Source organism: Pongo abelii, chromosome 2 (genome assembly GCF_028885655.2).
Source record: "Pongo abelii isolate AG06213 chromosome 2, NHGRI_mPonAbe1-v2.0_pri, whole genome shotgun sequence".
Classification (NCBI taxonomy): domain Eukaryota; kingdom Metazoa; phylum Chordata; class Mammalia; order Primates; family Hominidae; genus Pongo; species Pongo abelii.
In genome coordinates this window covers 161,664,429-161,674,373 of record NC_085928.1, presented here as the reverse complement: position 1 = coordinate 161,674,373, position 9,945 = coordinate 161,664,429, and the positions used below count along the sequence as shown (strand labels likewise).

General features: G+C 35.6%; 1 long non-coding RNA gene across 1 annotated transcript; it reads right to left on the bottom strand.

The window, feature by feature from the left end:
- Positions 1 to 1,033: 1,033 nt before the first annotated feature.
- On the bottom strand, positions 1,034 to 9,653 carry LOC134761040 (uncharacterized). The gene is made up of 2 exons (XR_010139265.1): positions 9,517 to 9,653; positions 1,034 to 2,832 (listed from the first exon to the last, which is right to left on the bottom strand). It is a non-coding gene; the product is annotated as an uncharacterized LOC134761040 (long non-coding RNA).
- Positions 9,654 to 9,945: the final 292 nt, after the last annotated feature.

Sequence of the window (9,945 nt, the reverse complement as noted above, 5' to 3'; positions counted from 1 at the left end):
GAAAGGTGGTCAGTTTATTTGAGAATGATTCAAGAGAGAATGGTTCAAGTTTAGAACTTCCAGCCCTAGCAGACAAAAACAGTATGCCCAGTTAAATTTGAAGGAGCTGTCATGACCCATATTATTTAGTATATTTTAACTGCAGTGGAAAGCACTAGATGATTTTAAGCAGGACCGACATAAACTTTTTTACGTTAAATGATATAGAATAACTGAATTCAGAAAACAGATTAAATTGCTATAAACTAAAATCTGGATGACTTCATGTCAGCAACCGTTTTGGAATGTGTTCATGAGAGAAGTGAAAAGGCAGGAATGGACATGGTGGATTCAGACAATAGGAAGTCAGCCTGGCTCGAGTCAAGGGTCAAAAGACAAACCAAATATAAAGGTAGGCTTTTTATAGTCTAAGAAGGGTCTTGAATGACAACCAAAGTATAGTTTATTTTGATAGGCACTGGTAGACAAGACAAAATTATTGCAATAGATCAGATCCAGACCAGGTCTGTTGAGTGGCAATAAAAAGCATCAAGATTTCTGTTTCTCACAGTATGGCAGACTAGAAATTCTGAGATACCTATCTGATAGAAGCTCAGGGGATGAAGAGTGAATAAAGATCATTTTTATTTGTTGCATTTCAGGTGCAAATAAAAATATTAAACTGAACTTCCTCGTAAAGAGTTGGAGGTGAACTTCTGGAGCCTAGAAGAGATCCTGATTAGATACGGAGATTTAGTTCTTAAACATACAAAAGTAAGTTTTATCTCCAAGTGATTGTAGCAACAAAGAGCAACAGTCTGAGTTAGTAAAAATTATACATAATAAATAGTAAAAAAAAAAAAAAGATGGTAAACACACAAACTTCAGACAGAGAGGTCTTTAAGAGGCATTAAATTAGCATTCAGCACTTCATTTCTTATGCCTCACATTTGGTAGATGCTAACTTAATATTTGTTGAAAAGGTCCTAAGAGCTGTCAGTTAGTTCCATCTGTGTTGTAAATTATTCATAGAATAAAAATTAAGCTACCACAATTTTTAATTTGACATACTTAGAACTTTTATTAAAAATTAAAGACAAGAGTTTTCAAGTTATCAACAATTCTTATTTAAAACCCAGTGAAATTCAAGAGGTCATATTTTATAGCACTAATTTTACCTATAAGGAACATTCAAAGACACTTACACGAAAGTATAAACCTCTCACCTAGATGTTATATTTACAGGTCATAAAACACCAAACTGAAGTACAAGATAGCAGTAGAATGATGTCTTATAAACTAACAAAGTCGACAATATTAATATAATGGTCTCAGCTGAATTTGCCCATTTAGTAATGCTTGGAAAGCAAGACCTAAAGTATAACAGTTGAGAAATTGTTAGGTACTGAAACACAATGACTTTAACCAATAATGTTGTTTCATTTGGATTTCTTTAGTCCAGAAAACACGTGAAGTAATCCTAGCATCACTTTGTGGTTATGCTCTTCTGTCAGGCTTGGTCCTATAGTTTATATCAGTAGTTCTCTAGAGAGGCAATATACCACCATGGGACACTTGGCATTGTTTGGAGACATTTTGTCACTCTTCAGGGTGGAGAGAAAGTTGGAGATGGGGTGGGAGAGGGTGGATGCTACTGGAATGTAGTGGTAGAGGTCAAGGATGCTTTGAAACATACTACAAGGCTCAGACAACTCCTTTCATGATAAAGAATTTTCCTACCCTAAGTGTCAGTAGTGTCAAAGCTGAAAAATCCTGCATATCAGTGTCATGGTCCCAGAGGCAGTCATAAAACATACCTGAGTCAAAACTTTCTTTTATAGGAATTAAAAGTTGTTAGCCAGTTCTGAGATGTTGAAGTTTCTTGGGCTCAGAACAATTCCTACCTGCGTGATTTATAGTGCAGGCCACTTTCTTTCGAATACACTGTATTCCTGAAAATGTGCAACAAACTTGAACATGTTCGTGTGTTTCAACCATGGGACTTTGTTTCCAAAAAAGCTAAAAAAATTTTTTTTAAATTCCTCATCACACCTCCCTTGTTAGATGCAGTCACAGTATATTCGTGGCATTTTATTCATGTTCTTTAATTTCCCCATTCTTCCGCCGAGGAATAGATAGTCCCCCAGCTTAAAGGCAATGAGTATTGCAGGCTAAAAATGTTTTGCTGTTGGCAGGCCTATTGTTTTCTATATTTGCAACAATTTTAAATGTATGATACCTACGATTTTCATCATTAGTATCAACACATTATTTCCATATTCACTCTTGTTTTAAAAAGCAGTAATTTTCAAGCTCTTTTTCTAGCAACAACTTTTTAAAACAAAATCTTGTATTGTCTTAAACATAAATTAAAAAGTTTATGTTTTAAAAATTAAAAATCCCTACTTCCTACTTCATCATTCTTACCCCACTTTCCCACCTTCCTAAACAAGCAACACCTTTGAAAAGTTTTGGGGTTATAAGAAACAATGTTGAAAAGACATTGTAATAATATATTGAAATAATGGTATAAATGTTGTTTTACTACTGACAAAGACACTGATACTGCCAAAACTGAATTTTTGGCTGTCAGACAGCAAGCCATGTGTCAAATTCAAATGTTCTATCTTGAGCAGATGTATGGAAATCTAAGTCTGGCATATAAGAGTTCCTTTGGGAGTATCATTTAATAATATTTGAGAGCATAAGTTGCTCAGAACTTGATTATATGAGTTGGATGGAAGGATACACGCCTGTGATCCCATCTACTTGGGAGGCTGAGGCAGGTGGGTCACTTGAGCCCAGGAGTTCTAGTCTATCTAGTCGAGCTTGGACAACATAGTGAGACTCCATCTAAAACAAAAACAAAAATAAAAACAAAAAGTAAGTAAAAAAAAACCACAAAACAAAACCCAACAAACCCAACAACTTGATTGTTTATTAATGGGAATTACCAGTTTCTCTTTTGCCTTTACTAAACTTTAATGAACTTGCATTTTTGCTATTGTTCAATTAATTTTCCTAAATTTGCTTCTTGACTTTGCCAGCTCACCCTCTTTCTGATAAGGATGCAGTCAGACCCCCTCCTATTTAGCAAGACTTCTATTGCTGGTCCCTTGTCATTCATGTCCTGCATGACACATAGAGGAAAAACGACATTGAGATTATTCAACTAAGAGGAGTGTCTTAAGTCTCATGGTGATAAAAAGAAAAATTATCTTTGAAAAAATATTTAGCTTTTATTTTTGGCAATAGCATCTTTCAAAGTAAAAATATTAAAGCTAAGGATAACAATTTAACCTAACAATGTATGAAATAAAAAATAATCAATAAAAGAAGAATTAAATTAAATTTTTATTTTCATATCAAAATTTTTTCAGATAGAGGATTTAAAAGGAGCACAGCCATCCAAGACCTATGCTTTTGTCTTTTGCTACATTTTCTTCTCTGCACATTTTAAATCCTACTTATGTCTTGCTCCTTAGTGAAAGTATAGATAATAGTGAAGATTGAAATATCTAGGACCAAGATATATCTCTCTTATTAAAATTCATTTGTCAAATATGTCATGAACATTTCTTAGATGCATTGCTCATAGTAGGCAAAATGAAGCAAATAACTCTAAGATTTCTGCATGCAACCAATATAATTCAGTGCCTACATGGACCAGGTACTGCTCTAGTTATCTGGAGTACAACAGTAAGAAAAAAAGAGTATTTATTTTTGTGGATTTATATTCTAGTGGAGGATGTGATATGATTCATGCTAACTAGGAGTTTTTGAGAAATAGTTACCCCAAAGAACAACCAAAAATAAGAAGTTGAGTCCCTCCTGGATGTTCCCTAACTATATACATGGCTATAATGTTGGTTGGATGCGGAAATTTTATGGCTATACATATGTCTATAATGTTGGTTGGATGCAGAGTTTATTTGCTTCATTTCACCTACTATGAGCAATGCATCTAAAAAATGTCAAAAATGCTGCAGGCAGAGAATACAGCTTACCATAGGTAGCAAAGTACCTATGAACTCAAATGCTTGATGAATGAATATGTGGCACGTAGAAGAAAGACAGCATGTGAAATTTTGGAGTAGTTTAGATAATTTTGTAAGAGACATGAAACTCAGGCTTCTCTTTAGGACACAAACAGGCTTTAGTTTGATGGAAAGAAGCAAAGTGAGGGCAAAGTGAAGTCATTTTGAAACATGGCATGAATTGAAAAATGGGCAGTGAAATACAAGGTACATGAGGGGAGATAGACAAAGGTCACTGGAGCAAGAGAAGAGCACATATGTTGTAAAATAGTATGTTCATACCTTGTAGATAATGAACCATTGATGATTAGGTACTAGAAAAGATGAAATGAAATTGCCAGACTAAACAACTTCCCTAAGTTTAGTCTCCAAATCTGTGCTCTCCCATCATGACCATTTAAATGTATTTTATAAACTGTAAAGCACTGTGCATACTTATGAATCTTGGATCATTTTATAATTATCTGCAGTGTACAGTCAGACTAATTCATCTGGGTAACACTAAGCTGTGGTCAAGATCTCTTTAACTTGAAGATTTATGATTATTAATCTTAAAGATGAGTAATCACTGTGCATATATTTATTCCTAATTAAATTAAAATTAAAGATTCATGCAATTCTTCCTCTTTTGACTAGTCATATTCAAAAAATCAAATTTAATTTATTTTTTAAAAATAGAGTTGCATTAATAACGTTCAATAGTACTTCTATTCTACTTGAGAAGCCACAATTTATGAGGAAAATGGACTTCAAGAAGCACTTAGGAAGGAACAGTACAGCAATATAAATCGTATTCATGTCCTCCTAGTAAAGCGTTTATGTTTAAAACTCTTACAAATCATGGTTTATAGTAGTTGTTTTAGAATGAGAGATGAGTATATTACTGTATTACTGTACATATATTTTTATGGCTTTTAAAGCAAAGCACTGCTTAAACGTATAAAAGGGTCATTATGTCAACTAAATGACTTTTTTTCTCCTAGAGTAGGTTTTAAATATGTGATCTTGGTAAACATTTGCTAGCTTATCTTTTTTCTGAATTTAGAGATAATCCTGAAAGAGATATTTCACCATGTTTGATCAACAATTATTAAAATAAAAATAAAAAACTTACTTTCTTTCTGTGGGTACCAGGATATTTGAGCTTTACACAATTTTTTAAACGAAACTTTTATAACCTGAAGAATTTTCTAAATAGGAGCGAGGAATTCCCCACCTGTTAATTAATCGAATTGATCTGCTTTCTACTTATCAACTCTTGAAAATTCTCAATGACACATGTAAAAGATATAATCTATCAAGGAGGTAATTATCTGTTAATTATCTAGGAAGGTTCTTACTAACTCTCCTTCCAAATAACTTAGCAGATTTACTCAGAACTTCTAAGTACTAATTCAGTTTCACTGAGCTCAGTAAATATTTGCTAGATCAACTACTGCATGCTGGATACTGTTCTAGCTAGAGATGACAAAGATTAATTATGTCTTAGTTCATTTTCTCAAAGTTTTTCCAATCAGACAGGAAGCAAGGAGTATATGAATAGCTAGCCAGAATCCAGGACAGGAGAGAGGTATAAATAAACTGCTATGCAGAAACCAAAGGAAAACAATCACTTTCTACAGTGGAGAGGTAAGGCAATTGAGGAAGGATTAATAGAGGTGGCTGCATTCCAGTAAGTTGGGTTTAGATAGGTAGAAAGAGACTAAAGAAGAAGCATCACAGACTAAAGGAAGAACAAGAGCAAAAGCCTTGAGATACGACATTTTGGATCCTTACTCAGTGCTTCCAAATCTTGTCAATTTCCTCCCTAGTAAAGATGGCTCATAATGAGTTAGGCTTTCCCACTTTGCCCTGCAGCCAATGGTAGCAAGACAGTAGATTCTGAAGTAAGACAGGCTTAGGTTCAGATTCCAGCTCTGCACTTAATAGTTATGTGATCTGGGATATGCTACATACTGTTTCAGCCTCAGTTTTCTTATCTGTGATATAGGAATAGTAATAGTTAACTTAAGAGGCAATTAGGAAAATTGATTTTAAGAACTCCATACAGAGCAGCTATTCAGAAAACTATACAGAAAGATACAACACAAAACAGTATATGCAAATCAAAATGGAAAACTAGAAAATGTTCAATTAACCCACAGGAAGGCATGAAAAGAGGAACAGGGCAACAAACAAAAGCAAAGAATAAAATAGTTGATGTAAGGATAATAGCCCAAAACTCTAAGTAACCCAGATAAAATTTAACAGGTAAATGGCTAATTAAATGCTGTTACATACCTACCATAGACTATTACTCAACAGTTAGAAGGAATGAGCTACTGATACAAATGACAACCTGGAAGAATGTCAAAGGAATTATACTGAGAGAAACTCCCAACGGTTATACAGTCATACCTTGTTTTATTGTGCTTTGCTTTATTGTACTTTGCAGATTGAGATATTTTTTACAACTTGAAGGTTTATGACAACCTTGTATCAAGGAAGTCTGGTGGCACCATTTTTCCAATGGCATGTATTCACTTTGTGACTCTGTGTCACACTTTGGTAATTCTCTGAATATTTCAAACTTTTTCATTATTATTATATCTGTTATGGTGATCTGTAATGAGTAATATTTGATGTCACTATTGTAATTGTTACAGGGTGCCATAAATTCTGTAGATAATATAGCAAACTTAATTGATAAATGTATGCATTTTGAGGGCTCCATTGATAAGGCTACTCTCCCATCTCTTTCCCTCTTCTCAGGCCTCCCTATTCCCTGAGACACAATATTGAAATTAGGCCAATTTTAACCTACAATGGCCTCTTCTGTATTCAAGTGAAAGGAAGAGTTGCATGTCTCTCAGTTTAAATCAAAAGCTAGAAATATTTAAATTTAGTGAGGAAAGCATATCAAAAGCCGAGACAGGCTGAAAACTAGGCCTCTTATGCCAAACACCTGGTCAAGTTGTGGAAGCAAAGGAAAAGATCTTGAAGGAAATCAAAAGTGCTACTCCAGTGAATGAACAAACTATAAGAAAGTGAAAAAGCCTTATTGCTGAAATGGAGAAAGTCTTAGTGGTTTGGATGGAAGATCAAACCAGCCATAATATTCTCTTAAGCCAAAAAGCCTAATCTAGGGCCAGGCCATAACTGTCAATTCTGTCAAGGCTGAGAGAGGTGAGAAAGCCACAGAAGAAGCCAGCAATATTGGTTCATGAGACTTGAAAAAAGGAGCCGTCTCCACAACATAAAAGTACAAGGTGAAGCAGCAAGTGCTGATGGAGAAGCTGTAGCAAGTATCCAGAAGATCTAACAAAAATTATTGAAGAAGGAGGTTAAATTAAACAAAAGATTTTCAATGTAGACAAAATAGCCTTCTGTTGGAAAAAGAGGCTATTGAAGACTAACACAGCTATAGAGGAGAAATCAATGTCTAGCTTCAAAGCTTCAAAAAACAGGCTGACTCTCTTATTAGGGGTTAATGCAGCTGATAACTTTAAGTTGAAACCAGTGCTCTTTTACCATTTTGAAAATCCTAGGGCCCTTAAGACTAACGTTGAATCTACTCTGCCTGTGCTCTACAAATGGAACAACAAAGCCTGAATAACAAGACATCTGTTAACGGCATGTTTACTGAATTTTTTTTTTTTTTTTTTTGAGACAGAGTCTCGCTCTGTCACCCAGGCTGGAGTGCAGTGGCATGATCTCGGCTCACTGCAAGCTCCACCTCCTGGGTTCACACCATTCTCCTGCCTCAGCCTCCCAAGTAGCTGGGACTACAGGTGCCCACCACCATGCCCGGCTAATTTTTTTGCATTTTTGGTAGAGATGGGGTTGCACCGTGTTAGCCAGGATGGTCTCAATCTCCTGACCTCGTGATCTGCCTGCCTCGGCCTCCCAAAGTGCTGGGATTAGAGGCATGAGCCACCATGCCTTGCCGTTTACTGAATATTTTAAGATCACTGTTGAGACATACTGCTTAGGAAAAAAAGATTTCTTTCAAAATATTCCTGCTTATTGGTAATAGACCTGGTAACCCAAGAACTCTGATGAAGACAAACAAGGAGATTAACATTGTTTTAATGTCTGCTAACAAAATATCCATTCTGAAGTCCATGGATCAAGGAGTAATTTAGACTTTCATGTCTTATTATTAAAGAAATGCATTTGTAAGCCTATAGCTGTTGTAGATCATATTCCTCTGATAAATCTGAAGGAAGTAAATTGAGAAGGACTTACCAGTCCAGATACCATTAAGAACATTCATGGTTCATAGAAGGAGGTCAAAATATCAACATCCACAGGCGTTTGGAATAAGTTGCTTCCAACCCTCATGAATAACTTTGAGGGGTTTGATATTTCAGTGGAGAAAGTAACTGCAGATGTGATGGAAACATTAAGAGAACTAAAACTAAAGTGGAGCCTGAAGATGTGACTGAATTGCTGCAGTCTCATGGCAAAACTTGAACAAATGAGGAGTTGCTTCTTATGAATGAGCAAAGTAAGTGGTTTCTTGAGATGGAATCTACTCCTGGTGGAGACACTGTGAATGCAGTTGAAATAACAACAAAGGTTTTAGAATATTCTATAAACTGAGTTGATAAAGCAGCAGCAGGATTCTGCTACAGGGAAATCGTTCATGGAAGGAAGAGTCACGTGACATAGCACACTTCATTTTTACCTTATTTTAAAAAATCGCCACAGCTATCTCAAACATCAGCAACCACCACCCTGATCTGTCAGCAGCCGTCAACACTGGGATAAGCCCCTCTACCACCAAAAAGATTAGGACTTGCTGAAGGCTCAGATAATCATTAGCATTTTTTTAGTAAAAAAAGTATTTTTAATTAAGGTATGTATATTTTTTTTAGACATAATGCTTTTGCACACTCAGTAGGCTATAGTATAATGTAAACAGAACTTGTATATGCACTGGGAAACCAAAGAATTTGCATGAACTGATTTATTGTGATATTTGCTTTATTGTAGTGGTCTGGAACCAAACCTGCAGTATCTTCAAGGTATGCCTATATAATGTATGATTTTGTTTATATATAATCCTTACAATGGCAAAATTATAAATGTGGAGAACAGTTAAGCCATTGCCATATGTTAAGAATTTGTGGTTATAAAAGGGCAACACAAGGGATCCAGTATTTGACTGTGGTGGTTGATAAATGAATACACACATGTGATAAAATTGTATAGAACTGTATATATACACACACACATACATATGCACAAGTGAAAGTAAAATTGGATAAATCTGAATAAAACGTGTCTTGTCTAAGCGTCAATATCCTGCTTGTGATATTTATACTCTAGTTCTATAACCTGTTACCATTAGAAGAAACTGGGTGAGGGATACACAACTGTATATAAATATGTATTATCTCAAAACAAAAATGTAATTAAAAAAACTAACTCCATACATCCTGTACTAGTTTTTAGGGATGCCATAATGAATACCATAGACTGGGTGGGCTTAAATAACAGAAACTTATTTTCTTACAATTTTGGAGACTAGAATTCCAAGATTATGTTGTCGGCAGGTTTGGTGTCTGGTGAGGCCTCTCTTCCTTGGCTTGCAGATTGCAGAGGCTGCCTTCTTGTTATGTCTTGACATGATCTTTGTCTAATATTTTCTCCCTATAAAGACATCAGTCATATTGCATTATGGCCCACCCTGAAGACCTTATTTTAACTTAACCACCTTTTAAAATATCTTATATTGGCTGGGCGCGGTGGCTCACGCCATAATCCTAGCACTTTGGAGGCCGAGCTGGGCGGATCACGAGGTCAGGAGTTCGAGACCAGCCTGACCAACATAGTGAAACCCCATCTCTACTAAAAATACAAAAATTAGTGGTGGCGTGCACTTGTAATCCCAGCTACTCAGGAGGCTGAGGCAGGAGAATTGCTTGAACCTGGGAGGCGGAGG